General features: G+C 37.5%; 1 long non-coding RNA gene across 2 annotated transcripts; it reads right to left on the reverse strand.

The window, feature by feature from the left end:
- Positions 1-468: 468 nt before the first annotated feature.
- On the reverse strand, positions 469-5395 carry LOC114548007 (uncharacterized). Of its 2 annotated transcripts, none has more exons than XR_003691307.1 (4): positions 5322-5395; positions 4897-5080; positions 1245-1339; positions 469-509 (listed from the first exon to the last, which is right to left on the reverse strand). It is a non-coding gene; the product is annotated as an uncharacterized LOC114548007 (long non-coding RNA). The 2 variants fall into 2 exon arrangements; XR_003691305.1 differs by having other exon boundaries at positions 4897-4988; positions 5322-5385.
- Between the last annotated feature and the right edge of the window lie 708 nt (positions 5396-6103).

Here is a 6103-nt window from a genome sequence, read left to right on the forward strand (position 1 = left end):
CAGCCTTGGTGCAGAATTACAGCCACTAGAGCCAGTCCCACAATGAGCTTTCCTTAGTATGTGCCATTTCTGTGTCTGTAGTGAGGAGGAGAGAGGGGGGGCAAGGTGGAGGATGTGGGTGTGGCCTTGACCAACTGCCACTTTGCTTGTTTGAAAGCCATGATGTATCTCTCTCATGGGTGGGCCAAATTCTCTGGGCGGGCAAAGCAGAGAAAGGGGAGGTAACCTTGCTCCTTATGACCTCATAAGGAGCAAGATTCCAGATCGGCCCATCTGAGCTTTCATTTTCTCAAAGGCAGAGCAGGATACCCAGGGCTCGGTTTACACCTATCGCCATTTCTAGCCACTGGGGGACCATAGGCAGGCTGGGGGAACTCATATTAATGTTAAAAAACCTCATGAAGTGGAATGTTCATGCCATGAGACCTTTAAATGCTAGATTACCTTTCACAGCTGTGTTTCTACGTACCTACTGAGTCTGATCTCCCTGCTGGAGGCTGCCTAAATATCTGTGGAGAGACAAATACACTCTTGGTTTAGACTTAATGTGGTTTCAGTGTTACATGAGCTACATGTTCCTCAATTATGCTGTTGTTATTGGTGTGTAGACTGTTATTTTATTAAAGTCATAGAAAATATTTTAACAGACAATGTGGGTGGACAAAATAACAGACACACTTTGCAATGCTTTTCAATTCAAATCAAGTTTCCTATTATGAACTAAACAAAAACTCAATTAGAGGATTTATACCTATATATAAAAGTCAGTGTAAAGACATTGTATCCACCCATTGGACCAACATTACTGTGTCAACTGTACAGACTCATTATTTTATTGTTGCACCGAATGAAATAATAATAACAATAGGCCTACTATCTAATTTCCTGCCACTAAGACAATGAGGGAAGACTGCTGTAATTAGCTTCATCAACAGCTTGACGTATTTTGATTCTTCCTATATAAATTGCCCCCAGAAGATTAAACAAAGACTCTGCCTTCTTGGAAAACAGGGAAAATCTAAATTGACTAAATGTAGTTTATTTCAGATGCAGTTATTCAGAACAGTGATAAAACTGTTAGCGCTGTCAGACTTTAATTCTGCTCACAAAGGCTCTGATAAATAAAATAAAATAAACGCTGTGGGTCGACTCTGACATCCCATATTGCTACAAAACAGTAAAAGAGACCTGGCCATGGAAAGTATTGGTGACATAAGAAAAATGGTATATTTATCATTGTTTACCTGAGGTGGATGCCTTGCAACACACTGAGCCTCACTCCAAATCTTTGCTGCTTTGCCCACAGGGCGCCTCATTCTCCCCCAAGTCTTTTGGAAAGCTGAGAGGAGGAAGAGATGGAGGTTGGAGGAGGTCACAGTGAGTAGAACTGGGTGTTACATCATATATTATAATTAATTAGATGAAGGAGAGAATGATGAGAAACACTTGTGAAGTGTACGAGTGAAGGGATGACGGCGGGATAACTCTTACCATTGCAAGTCAGGGAAAGTGATCTGCTGCCAAATAGAGACAGTGGAGTTATGTGTCATATAGACGTGTTGGTCAGTGTGTGTTTTGTCTGTGTCTTATTTTTAAAACTCTTCAAAAAAGGCCTTTTAATGATTTGAATAGAAATGAAGACCCTGTTTTCTTTCTGCACTATGACTTTCTGGACCAACTGGCATGTTATTAAGGCAGTGCAGCTAGTGTGCATAATTACTCAGTGGGCACACACAAAACAAATTTTATTCTCTGATGATGTCTTTTCATCCTATCAAGAAGAGAAACAAGAAGTTCTTTCTGAGTGTGCGGCTTAACATTTTCCAAAACACATTGTTATAATAGTTGTTACTTACTTCCAAAGCAACCACTGGTTTAAATTCAAAAACAACTTGCAGAAATTTAAAAATAAAACAAAGTTACCATCTGATTAGATTTTTTAATCACTGTTACATTATTGTTAAGAAATTAGAGCCTTGCTAATAACTTTTACTTTATGTCAGTTGATGTAACGAGATACCACAGATCAGAAACGGCAAAGATATTAGATATACGTTTAGAAAGTGTCTCGAATACATAGTTTGACCACCAGGGAGCACTGACAACTTTAATTTTAGCCATGCTAGCAGGATGGCCCCTTTGATTCAGACTGTAATAGCTCAAAAACTGTTGGATGTTTTGCCATAAAATACTGGATAAAATCCTAAGATCTTTTGGTGACTTGTGACATTCCCATGAGCCTCAGCTGTTCTCTGTGTTTAGTGCTAATTAGCTAATGTTAGCATGCTAACAAACTAAGCTATTGACAATGTTAGCATGATGACATTAGCGTTTAGCTCAAAGCACCACAAGCATCTTGTTTAGCTAAGTCATATCTTGGTCAATGTAAGGCATCCGTATAAACCATGTTTTCTATGTTATGTGAAAAAACAGTGGATCATACTTCATCATGTATGTAAAGGGGCTAAATCATCCAAAGGAAATAAATGAAAAATGGTGACAATACATTTTAAAGTACAAAAGTATGTTTAATGTGAAAATGTTTCCATATGTCGATATGTTGATGTTTCCTCAACGTATATTTAGTTGTATGTAAATGTAATTCTTAGAAGAAGGCATTGTTCACTGAGTAATGAAAGAATCCAAAAGACGACAGGGCTGTTTCATTACTGGCCTTTAACAATCGTATTCCTGATAGAAAATAACCAATCCTCTAACAAAGGAAACCCTTTTCCATTTTTCTTCTCGTCAAAAAATATCAGTCTTTGTTTTCAAGGACAGTTTCTTAATGCTGCATTGATGTCTCAACCTTTCAGCATGTGAATACAGTATAATTATTTGTTAAATGTTAGTTCAATGTCCAAACGAAAGCATGGTAATTACTGGATGCACCTGTGTAATTAAGTAAATTATCTGGATGTTTGGATCTCTTTATGAGAAAAACAGCACTTCTGAGAAAAATAGAGTCTAAATCCATCACATACAGTTTGTTCAATCCCAGAGCTATATTAACTGTCACAGTCTTATATTAAACTCCCTCTGAAATGTCATATTATGGGCATTATCATACAACATGTCATTGTAACCTTGTGTGTCATAAATATGATTGACAGTCAAGAGCCAACCTAAAGTGTTGTTCTGGCATTTATGTAAAACAACCATTATTAAGGGCATCTCAACCCAGCATCACCTTTTTTGCCAGTGTTACGGCAGCTCCCAACATAATGATCTTGGCATTTGCAATCAGTATTTACCAGTTTCTAGTCAGCTAAGAACAACATCCAGCTCAATATGAGGCTGGCTAACCCAGAAAGACAAAAACATTTCACAGTAATCAGCTCGTTTTCCCAGCACACAACCTTGGAATCAATTCAAGCCCCAAACCGTTGTGTTATTCACGTTGTAATGAGCTAAAGATCCAAGGACAGACCCTGCCTGGGGGGTTGAGTATCTGAAGGCAAGAAGGGCTCTTAGAAAATGATTCATGTAGTGGTCTCTAGTTTGCCATGCTCTAGCATTATATGTGGCTCTCCAACTGAGGCGCCGCACCTCATTACACATAATTATGTGGAGAGATCAATATTTGACAACCTGCAATGTTGGCATCTAAAGCAATTTATTCTCAAACATTATGAAGATCTCCACACATTCAGAGAACCGGAAGAAAGCAAAATCATTTAATCCTCCAGTTACAGAGTGGTAAAAACTGGACCAGACAGAAGATGCATTGCTGTTTTAAACACTGCTTATAACATTACTGTAGAAGGCCAGAGAAGACACAAGTAAAGATTTTGTTTTCTGTAATCATGAAGGAGTTTTTGATCTAGAAAAGACTTGTTTCCTAGAAAGGGTATACATTAAACCACACCTGAGACACATCTAAAAATTGGATTACCACTGAATTAAATGATTAATTTCAGCCACGTAGTGTGGTAGTCCTAATTAGTGCATATGTACACAGCCCTGGTCTGAGGGTGTTGATTACAGCTGTAATGGATCACAAAATGGCCATAATTGTGTGATTTACATGAATAAAACAAGCTCTTCTCGATGCATTTCCATTGATTTGTTATAAAAAAAAAAATGTAAAAGCTGTGCTGCAAATGTGTGCAACAACAAAAAAAGAGCAAGTGTTAGTAATTGCTTCTTAAGCACTAATGCACCCTTTATTCTCACTGAGATGAACAGTCAGGTTCTGGATTTATACAAACCATGAGCCTCTCTCTCTGAAGTGGACAGCAGAACAACAAAAGATGGGCTAGTAACCAGGGACAAAGCTACTACTGAGGACACCAAGGTCATGTCCTCTGTAATATTTCTGTAAATGCATAGTGATATAAAGAAGAGTTTACATTCTATGATTACATGCATATTATATGGGTCTGAGTTTGACAATATTTCAAAAATGTTTAAAAAGAAATGTAGAATTCATCTTCACAATTACATACCTTGCAATAAAGCATAGTGTAAAGGCATACAATTTAATATAAATATCACTGAACAGTTAAATTAATAAATAAAGAAAGAGATTTTGTGATTTATTTTTAAATACTCACAAAATTTGTTTGGTGGTCTGGGTGTGGTTCATGGATGTATAATATTTACAGTGTGGTTCTGGATTCTGTGAGGGGAGTTTGGACTTGTATTTCTAAAATTCTGGCAACAGCCCTGCTAGTATAGTATCAGACTTACAACTTTAATTATAATGATGAATTTGATTATAATTAAGTAAATACATGATTTACTACATCTAAAATACACCTACAGAACATATTTTCACAGTGAATGGAAGCATGACCAGTTAAACAAAATATAATGGCAGTAGCAAAAAGGGGCATGAATGAGTAGCAAAAACCTGCCCTGCATGGATCAAGCTTTACAAAAACAACAACTTACGTTTTTTCTCGGCTGATGAAATGCCGGCGCAGTACTAGAGCCAGAGTCGAGAGAAACATGATGGTGGTGCACATGGTCTCCAGAGCCCACCACTGTGCAGCCAAAGACAGCAGGGTTAACATGAATCATCCATAGTGAATAATGCAATCCACTCACCACAGCCGAGGAGACCTTTTGTCTCTGCCTGGATCAGGAACATAGGTGGATTAGTTAACCCCAGATTAGAAAAGATGACATGGTGCATTATTAAGGCACAGCACTGCTGCACACGTAAGCTATGCACACCTAAGCTATGCTGTGATGTATGTGCACTTATTGTGTTCAGGTATTTACTGCATAATCTCCAATGAAAAGTACCTGCCCTCAGACTTTTTGTTTTGACAGAGCCACCTAAGATATATTTGCATCTATTTTCTGCCATTTACCATATCTTCCTGCTGGAACATTTTCTGTCATGCCAGACCTTGCTGTTCCCTCACTGCCCAGCAGATCATCACCTGACTGCACACCTGCCCCTCATCCCTTTAATCATCCATCTAGTATTGTAACAATCAATCAATCAATCAATTTATTTGTCACATGAAATCATATAAAATACAATTTCAGTGAAATGTTACCCTGTTAGTTCATACAATTTATGCATAAATATAAATAAATATATATATGTGTATGATACTAGTCCACCTGCAACATCCAAGTCTAAGTTAAACTGTGATACTCTGATTTAATTGGAAGTTTGGTAAATTGGTAAACAAGCAGATTTAATGTTTGGTATGTTTACCATCTCAGTTTAGCATGTTGGCATGATAATATTTGCAAATCAGCACCAAACACAAAGTACAGCTGAGGCTGATGGGAATGTCATAAGTTTTGCAGGTATTTGGTCAGAATTTGACCAAATGTTTAATTTAATGATAACCTTTTTTTTGAAGCTAGATGAGTCTAGATATCACCAAAATTATCACAGTTGATCCAGAGACATTTTGTGGCAATCTATCCAACAGTTGTTGAGACATTTCACTCTAAACCAAATACCAATTCATGGTGGCACTATAAGAACATTTAGGGGATTACCTTAAGGCCTTAGTATTCATTATCTGGAGACAATGAATTGTTCATGTGATTTAAAACAGTAGGCTATCTGACAAGGTATTGCCATGTTGTAAATCTGTGAACAATTGCAGATCACCTGCTGTACTGCAGCATT

The sequence above is a fragment of the Perca flavescens genome, chromosome 2 (genome assembly GCF_004354835.1).
Source record: "Perca flavescens isolate YP-PL-M2 chromosome 2, PFLA_1.0, whole genome shotgun sequence".
Lineage (NCBI taxonomy): Eukaryota > Metazoa > Chordata > Actinopteri > Perciformes > Percidae > Perca > Perca flavescens.